The sequence below is a fragment of the Carcharodon carcharias genome, chromosome 6, assembly GCF_017639515.1.
Source record: "Carcharodon carcharias isolate sCarCar2 chromosome 6, sCarCar2.pri, whole genome shotgun sequence".
NCBI classification, from domain to species: Eukaryota; Metazoa; Chordata; class Chondrichthyes; order Lamniformes; family Lamnidae; genus Carcharodon; species Carcharodon carcharias.
Window position 1 is genome coordinate 113,930,014 of NC_054472.1, and position 14,677 is coordinate 113,944,690.

Consider the following 14,677-nt stretch of genomic DNA (forward strand, 5'->3'; position numbering starts at 1 on the left):
GGATTAGCTGTTACAAAGAGCCGGCATGAACACAATTGGCCCAAGATCACCTTTTGTGCTGCAACTAATTCTATGATCAGCTTAGTTGGCCACTCCTCCTTCAGCAATCTTCTTCCTTTTTACCGTTTGCTATCACCCTTTTATGCTGACCACTTTTTCCATACCCTTAGACCTTTTAATCTCCCTTTTGCTTTTCTTCTGTACTTTGGATATTTTTTCTTGTATTAATTTTAACTTTGCAGTCTCCTTTTTCATTGGGTATTTGTGTGACAGTTTTCTTATTCAACAGTGGATTTCCAGCCTTTGCATCTGCTTTTTTCAAAATATTTTTAATCTGAACCTTGCCATTTTGTGCTTAAATTTTTACCTGCCAAACTGTTAATTTGGTTTAGATCTCCTTTCAGCCCTCTAAATTGTGTCATTTCAAGGCCAATATCTTTGATCTCTGGTTTGTAATATCCTTTTTTTAAAAAAGGAAAACACACCCTGAGCACATACTAGCAGCCCCACAAAGGATGCTTCTGGACTGTGGTTCCAAATTCAAGTGGGATCAAACAACTAACATTGGGGAACCCATTGGTGCGATAATGTTGCTTTGTGAGGAGATGGAGTAAATCATGCATTTTTTCATTCTGGGCTGCTTATGCATTGAGTCCACATTAATTTACTATTAAATGGTGTTGGATGACATCCCAACAGCTTGGAATCCTTTCTCCACTGATGGTGAGATGTTAGAAGTAATTTCAAAGTGCCAGGATACAACCAAGAATAATTTGGCATTTGTATTCTGTGATTCTATGATTTAAATGAACAGTGGTTCTTGGCAGACTCCTTTGTTGAACTGGTATATTGTGTTATAAATTTTCAAGTTGTAACAAGAAAAGGCATGACACAAATGCCTACTGGACATGCTGATAAAATAATACAAGACCATTTTAAGATTTTGGTTAATCTACATGGAAGCTTGCAGTAAATGTTGTTTAATTGCATTAATTTACTGTAATGTTATGGAAATGCTGTAAAATATTTTAAATAGAAAATAAAATTAATTGATACAAGCTTTTTAAGTGAATAAATAGCCACCTGCAGAATCTTAGGTCCCTCTCGCTACTGTGCATCATAACAGATTCTGTTGATTTTACAAGATTGATTTAATTGGATTAACGTTCACGCGGTTGGATTCTTGATCATTGGATCTCACTTTATAGATTCTGTTTCCAGCACTTGACACTGGCTTAACAGGATTCGAACAAGTCGCCATCCTAGATGCTGGAAGTGTTCTGGCATCCTTGGTATTGTAATCCCCATAGAGAGCGATAACTTTTAAAAATAGATGAATTTCCCAAACAACCAACTGAAATAACCAAAGGATAAGATTTCACACTTTAAGACTTTTACTGTAACAAACTAAAATCACCATAAATAAAACATTACTTACCAGGCAACCAATATATTAAATTAAAGAAAATGCAATTTTGTATTTAGTAACTAACGCAGTCAAGATAAATCTTACAAGTCTTATTTCTGTGCACCACACTTCTGGTAGATATGTAACATTATAAGATTAAGTCCCAAGTTAACTTCCAGCTTTCCTGCAAGCTCGCTTCTCCCTGTTACTCTGGTTCTAATCTTGTAATGCCCTTCAAAAATTGTCCCACTCAGCCTGAGCATTCCAGAACCAACTTCTACCAGCAAGCCCTACCCATAGCAATTCTTTGTTCCTTGAATCTCCAAAAGTGCCGTCTGTTCCTTTGTCGTCTTTTTGAAAAGAGGCTCCGCTCTCACCAGCATCCTGCTTGGTTACTAACACAAAAACATTCAAATGGTTGGTTTCTTGTCTATCCTTTGAAATTTATGTAACTTATCAGTGATTGTAAGGTTTTATTAGTCATAGTAAGGCTTACTCGCAGTAGTGAAGCTCATTTGGGAGTAGTAGGGTTTATTAATCATACATTAATGAAGGAAAAACATTGCCAAATAGTAAGAGGTGATGTGTTGTGGCTGCAGGACGTGGGAGCTGATGGGCACTAGTGTAATCTAAGGGAACCAGATTTGCAGTAAGATATCTGTGTCTTGAGGAGCTTCATCTCAGTCAGTGACCTGGAAGCTGAGCTATGGACCTTGATGCACCCAGGAGGGGGAAAGTTACCTGGACACTTTGTTCTAGAAGGCAGTCCTACCCCTTAGGATAGGGGTGTCAGATTTGGTCTGTGGCCAGGGACAGGGGAGTGTGACTGCGAGTGAGGAATGTATGAGGATTGAGGAGGTAGATTTGGAGAAGCTTCAGCCCTTGGCTCTTGTCCAATGAGTTCAAGGTTCCTGCACTTTGCAAGGATAAGAGTGGGGACAGCAAGGTGAATGAGCAAACTAACCATAGCACTGTGGTACACACCGCTATTTAAGCAGGGGGAGTAAATAGGAATGTAGAGGCAGTAGGCGATAGTATCATCGAGGGGATAGTATAGTCACAGTTCTGTACAGCTGAGAGCAAGAGTCCAAAAGGCTGTGTTCCTTGCCCAGGGTTTGGGACAATGGTCAGGGCTAGAGAGGAACTTGCAGTGGGTAGGGGAGGATCTGGTTGTCGTAGTGCAAGTGGTTACTACAACATAAGTGGGACAGGAAAGAGGTACTGCATAGGGAGCATGAGCAGCTAGGGGCTAAATTAAAAAGCAGAACCTCAAAAGGTAACAATTTCTTGGTTATTACCTGAACCATGAACAAATTGGTGTAAGGTAAATAAGATTAGGGACATGAATGCTTGGCTCAAAGACTGGTGTGGGAGAAATGGAGTTTGACTCATGGGGCACTGGCACCAGTATTGGGGAAAATGGAAGCTGTACTGTTGGGAAGGTTTTCATCTGAACTGTGCTGGGACCAGTGTTCTGGCGAGTGGTATAACTAGGCAGTAGAGAGGGCTTTAAACTAAATAATGTGGGGAAGGGATCAAGTAGAATTTATTAAGCAAAATTTTCCATACGCTTAAAAAGCAGTGAAGACACTATGAAAGGTTCTTAGCCCTCAAGGTCCTTGGATTCCTCAAGTGCTGCCAGCACAGACGATGCCTTTTTCCTTCTACCTCTGAAATAATGTTACATGGAACTGTCTCACTAAAGAATTATGCCACAGAAGCCATGGTAAAACTGTGCCAATGGAGACTATGATCTTCCAACTATTATCCCCACTTCTCATCCCTTATTCAGAAATAATCCAAATTATTCTCTCGTTGTCTTAGGGTGGGGGTCATCTGGTGTCATCTTACCTCTGTAACTAGTCATGTAGACTGAAGGCAAATGTCCATCTGCCTTTTTTTCACCCCATTATTTTGGGAAGGCACCTTTCTTCCAATAAGCCACCTTGGCATTACAGCATATCTCAGTGGTGTGGAAGGGATGGTGAGTAGTTAAGTCTATATTCAATCACCTGCCTGCCTGCTGCTACTGAAATGCTGGGATAAACAAGCCCAGGAGTTGCAAACAGAATTGCGGCTGTCACCAGGTGGATGGGGAGGTGATGGTGCAGTGGTAATGGTAATGTCACCAAACAAGTAATCCAGAGGCCCAAGCTAATGCTCTGGGGACACAGAGTCCCACCATGGCAACTCGTGGAATTTAAACTCAGTTAATAAATCTGGAATTAAAAAGCTAGTCTTGGTAATAGTGACCATGAAACCATTGCCTATTATTTTAAAAAAGCCCATCTGCTTCACTCATGTCCTTTAGGGAAGGAAACCTGCTGTCCATACCTAGTCTGGCCTACATGTGACTCCAGACCCACAGCAATGTAGTTGATGCTTAAATGCCCCCTGAAATAGCCTAGCACGCCATTCAGTTGTATCAAAACCTCTACAAAATGGAATGAAACTTGACGGATCTCCCGGCATCGACCTTGGCACTGGAAATGATAATGGCAAACTCAGCACTGTTGATCCTGCAAAATCCTCCTCTCTAACACCTTCTGCGAAAACTGGAAGAGCTGCCCCACAGACTAGTCAAGCAACAACCTGACATTGTCTGTAAGGTATGATTCTGAGAGTATGGCTGTGTCACAGACACATGTCTCATCATCACTGGGCATGTCCTGTCCCACTGGCAGGACAGACCCACCAGAGGTGGTGGCACAGTGGTGTATGGGAGGGAGGGAATTGCCCTCAACTTTAACTCTAGACCCTCATGGCATAAGGTCAAACATGGGCGAGGAGACGTTTTGCTGATTGCCACTTGCCCACCAACATATCAGTGCAAAAGACATTTGCAATAATCTTTAGCCAGAAGTACCAAGTGGATGATCCATTTTGGCCTCCACCATCACAGATACCAGTTTTCAGCCATTTCAATTGACTCCACGTGATATCAAGAAACTGCTGAAAGGCACTGGATGTTGCAAAGGCTATTGGCCCTGACAACATTCTAGCAATAGTACTGGAGACATGTACTCCAGAAATAGCTGCACACTGAGCCAAGCTGTTTCAGAACAGCTACAACACTGGCATCTACCTGGCAATGTTGAAAACAGCCCAGGTATCTCCTGTCAACAAAAAGCAGGACATATCCAACCTGGCTAATTACTGTTCCATCAGTCTACTCTCAATTGCCATTAAGGTGATGGAAAGTGTCGTCCATAATGCTATCAAATGGCACTTATTCAGCAATAACTGTGCATTGATGCTCAATTTGGATTCTGCCAGGGCCACTCAGCTCCTCACCTCATTACATCCTTAGTCCAAAAATGGACAAAAGATCTGAACTCAGGAGATGATTTGAGACTGATTGCCCTTGACATCAAGGCAGCATTTGACCAAGTGTGGCATCAAGGAGCCTTAGCAAAATTGGAGTCATTGGGAATCAGGGGGAAAACTCTCTGCTGGTTGGAGTCATACCTAGCACAAAGGAAGATGGTTATGGTTGCTGGAGGGCAATCATTTCAGTCCCAGGACATCACTGCAGGAGTTCTGCAGGGTAGTGTCCTGGGCCCAACCATCTTTAGCTGCTGCTTCAATGGCCTTCCCTCCATCAGGTCAGAAGTAGGAATGTTCGCTGATGATTGCATAGCGTTCACCACCATTCAGGACTCAGATGCTGAAGCAGTTTGTACATTGTACATTGCAGCAAGACCTGGATAACATTTAGGCCTGGGCTCCCAAGTGGCAAGTAACATTGGTGCCCCACAAATGCCAGGTAATGACCATATCCAACAAGAGAAAATCCAGCCATTTTTCTTAGCATTCAATGGCATTACTATTGCTGAACCCCACCACTATCAACATCCTGGTGTTACCATTGACCAGAAACTGCACTAGACCAGCCATATAAATATGATAGCTACAAGAGCAGGTCAGAGGATGGGAATTCTGCAGAGTGTAACTCACCTCCTGACTCTCAAAGCCTGCCCACCGTATCCAAGGCACAAGTCAGGAGTGTGCCCTCCAATGGCTTGAATGAGTGCAGCTCCAACAACACTCAGGAAGGTTGACTCCATCCAGGACAAAGCAGCCCACTTGATTGCCACCCCATCCACAAACTTTCAGTCCCACCACCACCGATGCACAGTGGAAGCTGTGTGCACCATCTGCAAGATGCACTGCAGGAACTCACCAAGGCTCATTAGATAGCACCTTTCAAACCTATGACCACAACCATCTGGAAGGATAAGGACAGCAGACACATGGGAACACCGCAACCTGGATGTTCCCTTCCAAGCCACATACCATCCTGACTTGGAAAAGTATCGCTGTTCCTTCACTGTTGCTGGGTCAAAATCCTGGAACTCCCTCCCTAACAGCATTGTCTCTGTACCTACAGCACATGGATTGTAGCGGATCAAGAAGGCAGCTCACCACTACCTTCTCAAGGGCAATTAGGGATGGGCAATAAATGCTGGCCTAGCCAGCGACACCCACATCCCATCAATGAATAAAAAAACTTTCAAACCCTTGACTCCTACCACCTAGAAGGACAAGGGCAGGCGATGCATGGAAACACCACCACCTAGAAGTTCCCTCCAAGCCACTCACCATCCTAACTTTGAAATATCATCGTTCCTTCACTATCGCTGGTCAAAATCCTGGATTTCCGTTTCTGACAGCACTGTGGGTGTATCTACACATGGACGTAGCGGATCAAGAAGGCAGTTCACCGCCACCTTCTCAAGGGCAATTTAAGGTATGCATTAGTTGATGGCCATGCCAACGGCACCTACATCCCCTAAAAGAATTGTTAAAAATCAGAAGAGTCTCCTCCCTCCCCTATCCTGATCCCCAGAGTCCAAAGCCGCCTCAGTGGGGAGTCTGCGCCCCAACTGCCTGCCCACTGTGGGGCTCAGAAACAGGGTGAACAGCTTCCAACCGGCATTGTCTCTCTGCAAATGATGACATAGGATTCTGCGCATGCATGGCCAAATGTACGTGCACAGACAGGTATCTGCTGTCATCTCGCAGGGCCATCTTGCATTGTCAGGCAACAGTATTTCTTCTAATACAGATGGTTCACCCTATAGATATGGTTAATTAATCAACCTTATAATACATGGTTTTGTTTAAAGATAAGGTGTCATACTAAGTTCAAGTTGCAGAGTTCAACTTTTTGTTCCAATCTTCAAAGCTGACAAAGACAACCTCAATTGCACAGTGTAATTAAAACACACACAATTCCCTGAATCCAGACTTTATGGTATCTTTAAAGTAATCAAGTCATCAACTCCAGTTCTGCTCAAACAGCTGCTTTAACTGTAAGTTGTCCCACGAGTAGAAATTCCAACTGAACTATTTAAAAAGGTGGTTAAGATACAATCCATAAATGTTAGTTCAGGGCAACGTGCAATCCTAAACATTAGTTGTATTATCAATATCTTACACACTCCACTTGATAAGCAGCATGTGGGGGGGCACAAAAGTCTACCAAGCCCCAACTAAATGTGCACTTAATTTGTTCTAGTACAGCTAGAGCGCTGACATCTACCTGACACTGTCTAAAATTGCTTAGGTATGTCCTGTCCATAAAACGCAGAGACATTTGGCCACTACTCCATCAACCTGCTTCTAATCAACAGGAAAGTGATGGAAAGAATTACCAACAGTGTTGGCAAGTGGCACTTACCTACTGGTAACCTGCTGATCTCAGCTCAATTTGGCAGAACTTCTCTGCTCTGGACCCCGTTACACCCATGGTCCAAACATTGACACTAGCAGAATTCTAGAGGTGGGCCTGAGGGTGGCTGCCCTTGATATCAAGGTGTCATTTAACCAAATGTAGCATTAAGAAACCTTACTAAAATTGTGGATCAGAGAAAACTCTCTATTGATTGTAGTCAACCTGAAAGAAGATTGTTGTCATTGGAAGTCACTCATTTTAGCCCCAGGCTATCACATTAGAAGTTCTCACGGCAGCGCCTAGACCAAATTATTTTTAGCTGCTTCATCAATGACCTTCCCTCCATCATAAGTTCAGAAGTGGGAATGTTCACTGATGTTCAGCCTCATTTGCCATTCCAATAATGAAACTCATGCAACAAGACCTGAACAACATCCAGCGCTGGGCCTGCGAACTTTCTTCCAACATTCTGACATTTGGTATAATGTGGTAAACAGCTTATTTGATTCCCCAAAGACCTTCGGCTACCTATAAAGTGCAAATCAAAGGTATGATTGCATATTCTCTCCAACAACACTCAGGAAGCTCAACACTATCTGAAACAAAGCAGTTCACTTGATTGGCACCCCATCCATTGATGTAAACATTCATTCCCACCACCGTTGCATTGTGGTTGCAGTCTGCACTACCTACAGGATGCTCTGCAACAATTTGTTGAAGTTGCTTTAGTACCTCCCAAACCTGTGACCACCCCCACCATGTAGAAGGGCAGGGCAGCATCACATGGGAATGCCACCTTCATCAAGTTCCCCTGCAACCCTTGCAACATTCTTACTTGGACATGCAGCATTCTTCCTTCATTTTTTATGATCAAAACTTAGGAACTTCCTTCTTAATGGCATTGTGGGAGCACCTTCTCGGCCCAGACTATGGTAATTTAAAGAGGCAGCCTGTCAGCAACTTCAAGGACAACTGGAGATGCTGTCTTTTCCAATGATGTCCACATTCTTAGAAGGATTTTGAGAAAATTCCACCAATTCTCTTTCATGTACGAATATATAAAGTGTAAAGGTGATTAAATCCAAATTTATCTGGATAATAAAATTTATCCACAAAGAAGAGGATGAAGTTAATGTTGCAGTAAAGCAAGAAGGAATATAGATATTGGCTAAGATATAAATAGAGAGGAGACGGGCATCACTCAAAGTTAACAAGCCTTACAGTCCAGATAGGATGTACCCTAGGTTGCTGAGGGAAGCTAGGCTGATGATAGTAGAATCTCTAACCAAAATCTTTCAACCTGCTGTGGATATGGAGGTGGTGCCAGATGACTTTGTGTCCAGGTACATGAATCACAAAAAGTTAGTATTTGGGTACAGCAAGTGATTAGGAATTTTGTTGTTTATTGCAAGGCGAAGCCTACTGCAGCTCTAAGAAAACATCACACATGAAAGATATTGATTTTTTACGTGCACGCAAGGCACTGACAACATTAGACAGTATGTAACTGAGCTGAGAAAACTAGCTAAATTGTGTGAATTTGGAGAGCTTGAAGAATCACTCATCTGAGAATAATTTGCAGGATCGCAAATGACAGAGGGAACAGCTTTTGAGAGAAGTTGATCTCGTGCTGGAGAAAGCAATAAATATCCACAGAGCGGCAGAGACAATGAAATGCCAGATTAAACAGATGACAGATGATAAGCTGCACACGGTCAAGCAGTTAGATGCAGTTAAACAGGAACAGCCCTGGGAAAGAACAAATAGGCAGTCTGAAGGTAAAAAGAGCAAAACTGCTAAAACATTTAAATGCAGCCATTTACCACGTAGTTAGATACGTAGTTAAATACAGAGCATTTACCACGTAGTTGTCCAACCTATGGAAAGCAGTGTAAAAACTGTAATAAACTAAACCACTTCGCTAAGATGTGTAAATTGAAGAAAGTGCACACGATTGACACAGACACTGAAACTGAACTTTCGTTGGTACAGTAACAAATTCCAAAGAAGGTGAATGGAAGATTGATTTAAAAATTGCCAACATGATGGTGAATTTCAAGCTTGACACAGGTGCACAAGAAAATGTCATCCCCATGAGCCTGTATCGTAAGATAAGCAAAGAAAAACAACTAACTAAAACAAATGTGAAGCTGTCTACTTACGTAGGCAAAATAGGTCTTCATGAAATCAAGTACTCAGGACATGTGCTAACAAGTGAGTGACTGAAGTCGGACCCGAGTAACATCGAAGCAGTCGTGAACATGCCACCCACAGAATGCAAGAAAAACTTGGAGAAATTTTTGGGAATGGTGACCTATCTTGGGAAATTCATTCCAAACATGTCAGACCTGACAGCACCTCTCAGAGAACTTCTACAAAATGATGTGGAATGGGACTGGGAATAAAGTCACCAGGAAGCTTTGACCTGTCTGAAGAGAACACAGACCCTGGCACCAGCGCTAAATCATCATCTCTGTCACCATTCAAAACATCCAGTGGAATAATTATGAAAAAACCACGAATATAGAGATGAGTAAAAGACAGAACAGTCTGATCAAAACCGTGAGAAAGAATAGATAAGAGACTTTGTGTACTTAAGTTGTAGACAAGTTTTTTTTTAAAAAGGGAAATGTCATGATAATGTTCGATTGTGGTAGTGGACTCCAGTATTAGATACTATATGATATAGTGTCTAATATATGATACTCTCCACTGTATATGGGGTCACCAACCCTGGGGTTGACGGTCAGATAGCACATGTTGGAGCCTATCTTGATAGAGTACAGATATTGCAGATGTGTGTTCGTGTTAGGCAAATGAGTTAGCTATAATGCTGACGGCCTTTGTGTATCGTTGAAACAAGACACACTTCACAATTATGCACGTTAAATTGCCCTCCCATGCACTACCTCATTGACCCAGAGTCTGTCAACACCTGATGTCTGCCACTATCTTCTTGACTATTTACTACGTTTCCAAGTTTTGAATCATTCACAAACTTCAAAGCCGGTCTTCCTATACCTAAGCCATTTATATGTAACAAAAAATGTGATGGCCCTACTGTCAATGCCTGGAAGATCTAACTATTTCTCTCCAGTCAGAAAAGTGCCCACTCACCATTTCCCACTACTAACATTAGACTTGACTGGTCTATAGTTACCAGACTTATTATCCTATTCCTCTTTTTAGGAGAGGGGTGTAATATATGCAATTCTCCAGTCATTTGGCGGAGCAGGCTCGAAGGGCCGAATGATCTACACCTACTCCTATTTTCTATGTTTCCATGAGCATATGAATTAGGAGGAGTAGTCCTTTTGGCACTTCGAGTCTGCTGTATCAAATACTGGAGTCCACTACCACAATCAACTATTATCATGACAAAGTGGTGCACTTCAACAGCAATATGGAGAGGCAGTATATTCTATAATGAGGGGGAGTGAGGTGCACGAACAGAAGAACCTGGAGATGCAAATTCACAAATCTGTGAAGGTGCCAGGGGACGTTGATGAGGTGACTAAGACAGCAAACTGGATACCTGGATTTGTAAATGGGGACATTGAATGCAAAAACAAAGAAATCCTGCTAAACCTTTACAAATCACCGGAACATTGCATATAATTCAGACCACACTTTAAGAAGAATGTTAAAACCTTTATAGTGGAGGTTTACCAAGATGATAGAAGAGTTGTATTATTCACCACTTGTTTCAAATGCACCGTGGACCTAATACTCAGGTCTGTCAACTAGCTGGATAAAAAAAAATCAAAGAATAAAAATACACCAGTAATTCTATTTCTGTTGGAATGATTGGGTGCAGAGTTTTGTTGATGTCTTTATGAATAAAGAAACCTGATAATGGCCATATTCTTCTTAAATGAATGTTGCTTTGCTGAAATGAACTGAGAGAGTCAATAGGAATAGTATCTATTCTACAGTGTCCCAGACAGTGGCATACTGTCTAATATGACATTCACTAGTTTTGGATTTGGAGGGTTAAATTTTGGAATTTTCAAACGGAAATGTTAGCTAGATATTTTATCAGAAACTTGACTCTAAAAGCAAAATGGACAAACTCTGAATATCAATGCACCATTTTTAAACTGATCAAATCTTCTAGGTTTGCGCTATTGATTACTAATGATAGTAATGCTTCACGTAGACAGCTGGTTGATCTTCTTGCAGGTTATGCATATTTTGTCTTCCAGTGGAAATTTTGCAACATTTGGTATGATTATGCCGTTGTGGGAATTTTAATGTTGCTTGCTCAACTGGAAGCGACTACAACTTGTCTGACCTGTAAATCTCTAAAGTGGCTAAATTAGTTTTGAGCATTTAGTATAGAACATAGTGCTGGTATAGATATAACTTATTTTAAATATAGAAATTAAGTTTAATTCTTTTGTTGTCTTCTACCAAACAAAATGTTAATATTTTTAGAGCCAAAGCTCTCACTAAAATGGAATATACTACTGGTGGCTTCTAAAGGGTCACTTGAAACTGCTGGTATAAATATTGATCTAGGTGACACTATTTTCTTTGACGACTGTTAAATACCATTTGATAATTGGCCAGAACTGTCATAATCTGTCTGGCACCTTTTTTAAAAAAAACTTCTAAAGCTTTAGGATTCTATTTCGGGTGAAAGCCATTGACTGAACTATGTTACAGAAACTGTTCCTCTTTTTAGATGTTGCTGTATTTCCAGCATTTACTGTTTTTTTTATTTCAGATTTCCAGCATCCATAGTATTTTGTTCTACTGAAATGTGTAAATTATTTGTTGACGATAGTCAGTGATACCACAAGGCCTGCTGTTGGAGAAAGAATACCATCCACCTGCCAATACCTTTGCTAAAATTCTTACTACCAACTATTGAGATTCAGTACACTTAAATAGCCCTACAGAAAGGTGGTGAGTTACTTGCCACAGAATTCCCAACCTCTGACCTGCTCTTGTAGCCACATATGGCTGGCTCAGTTCAGTTTCTGGTCAATGGTAATCCCTAGGATGTTGATACTGGGGGATTCAGTGATGGTAACACAATTGAATGTCAAGGGGCGATGGTTGGATTCTCTCTTGTTGGAGATGGCCATTAGCTGGCACTTGTGTGGCACGAATGTTACTTGCCACTAATCAGCCCAAGCCTGAATGCTGTCCAGATCTTCGTACATATGAGTACAGACTGCTTCAGTATCTGAAGAATCATGAACGGTGGTGAACATTGTGCAATCATCAGCCAACATTCCCACTTTTGAACTTATGATGGAGGAAAAGTCATCAATGAAGCAGCTGAATGTGGTTGGGTCTAGGACATACCCTGAGGAACTCCTGCAGTGATGTCCTGGGACTGAGAAGATTGTCCTCCAACAACCACAATCACCTTCATTTGTGCTAGATATGACTCCAATCAGCAGAAAGCTTTCCGCCTGATTCCTATTGACTCCAGTTTTGCTAGGACTCCTTGATGCCACACTCGGTCAAATGACATATGATTCTGATCACATATCTGCACTATCACTAAGACCACCTATTTCCACTTCCATAACATTGCCAAATTCCACTCCTGCCTCAGCTCATCTGCTGCTACTGAAAACCTCATCCATGTCTTTATTTCCTTTTAGATCTCTCAATTCCAACGCTGCTTCCTACATTCTACCCTCCATGTACTTGAGGTCATTCAAAACTCTTGCTGCCTTACTTGCACCAAATTCCATTCACCTCTATGTTCGTTGGTCTATGTTGGCTGCTGGTCAAGGAATGTTTCAATTTTAAAATTCTTTTCCTTGTTTTCAAAGCTATCTATTGCCTCATAACTCCCTTTCCCTGTACTCTCCTTCAGCCCCACAACCCTTCGAGATTTCTGCTCTCCTGTAACTCTGGCTGCTTGAGCACCCTCAATATTAATTGCTCCATTATTGGTGGCTGTGTCTTCAGTTGCCTAGGCCCTAAACTCTGCTGAGCTCTGGAATTCTTTCCCTAAACCTTGCTGACTCTAAATAATTTTTCTCTCTATATGACACTCCTTGAAATCTTCCTCTTTGAGCAAGCTTTTGGTCATTTGACCTATAATTGTCTTAAGTGGTGGCATTGTATCAATTTATGTTTTATAATGCTCCTGTGAAGCACATAGGATATTTTATTATGTTAAATCTGCAGATCAATATTTGTTTTAAAATTGTGAGCAATTTTGGCAGAGAAGTTTTTCCCGGTAGACTTCCATTTATTTTGCCCAGATCTGGCTGGAAAACTATGCCAGTTATGTTCCAAATATGTTCAGTATTTTTTTATATTTATGGGATGTGGGAATCTCTGGCTAGGCCTGCATTTATTTCCAATCCCTAATTGCCTTTGAGAATGTGGTAGTGAGCTGCCTTCTTGAACTGCTGCAGTCTCTGTGGTATAGGTACACCCACAGTGCTGTTAGGGAGTTCCAGAATTTTGACCCAGCAACAGTGAAGGAACGATGAGATATTTCCAAGTCAGGATGGTGTGTGGCTTGGAGGGGAACTTCCAGGTGATGATGTTCCCATGCACCTGCTGCCCTTGTCCATTTAGATAGTAGTGGATTGTGGGTTTGGAAGATGCTGTCTAAGGAGCCTTGGTGAGTTCCTGCAGTGCATTTTGTAGATGGTACACACTGCTGCTACTGTGCGTCTGTGGTGGAGGAACTGAATGTTTGTGGATGTGGCAAGAATGTTAATTGTCACTTGTCAGCCCAACCCTGGATGTTGTCCAAGTCTTGCTGCATTTGAACATGGATTGCTTCAGTATCTGATATCATGTGGGGTGAATTGAATTGGCCAAAGACTGGCGCCTGTGATGCTGGGGACCACCAGAAGAGGCTGAGGTGGATCATCTGCTCGGCACCTTTCAGCCTTATCTTTTGCACTGAGGTGCTGGGCTTCCCCCGTCGTTGTGGATGAGGATATTTTTGGAGCCTCCTCCTTCAGTGAGTTCTTTAATTGTGACTGGATGTGGCAGAACTGCAGACCTTAGACCTGATCCGTTGGTTATGGAATTGCTTAGCTCTGTCTATCATTTGCTGCTTATGCTTTTTGGCAGTCAAGTAGTCCTATGTTGTAGCTTCACCAGGTTGACACCTGATTTTTAGGTATGCCTGGCACTGCTCCTGGCATGTCCTCCTGCACTCTTTGTTGAACCAGAGTTGATCCCCTGACTTGGTAGTAATGGTAGAATAGGGGATATGTCAGGCCATAAGGGTACATATAGATTGTGGTTAAGTACAATCCTGCTACTGATGGCCCACAACACCTCATGGATGCCCAGTCTTGAGTTGCCAGATTTGTTTGAAATATTTTTTATTCAATTATGGGATGTGGATGTTGCTTACTAGACCAGCATTTATTGCGCATCCCTAACTGCCCTTGAGAAAGTGGTAATGAGCTGCTGCCTTGAACCTCTGCAGTCCACGTGGTGTAGGTAGACCCACAATGCTCTTGGGGAGGGAGTTCCAGGATTTTGACTAATTTAGCATGGTGGTAATGCCATGCAACACAATGAGGGGTATCCTCACTGTGAAGTCAGGACTTTGTCTCCACAAGGACTGTGCGGTGGTCACTCCTACCAATACT

At 42.1% G+C, this 14,677-nt stretch overlaps 1 protein-coding gene across 3 annotated transcripts in view; it reads left to right on the forward strand.

Annotated features, from left to right (window-relative positions):
- Window positions 1-14,677, forward strand: part of garem (GRB2 associated, regulator of MAPK1) — a 134,510-nt gene that overhangs the window by 39,635 nt on the left and 80,198 nt on the right. The gene's annotated exons all lie outside the window — the stretch shown is intronic.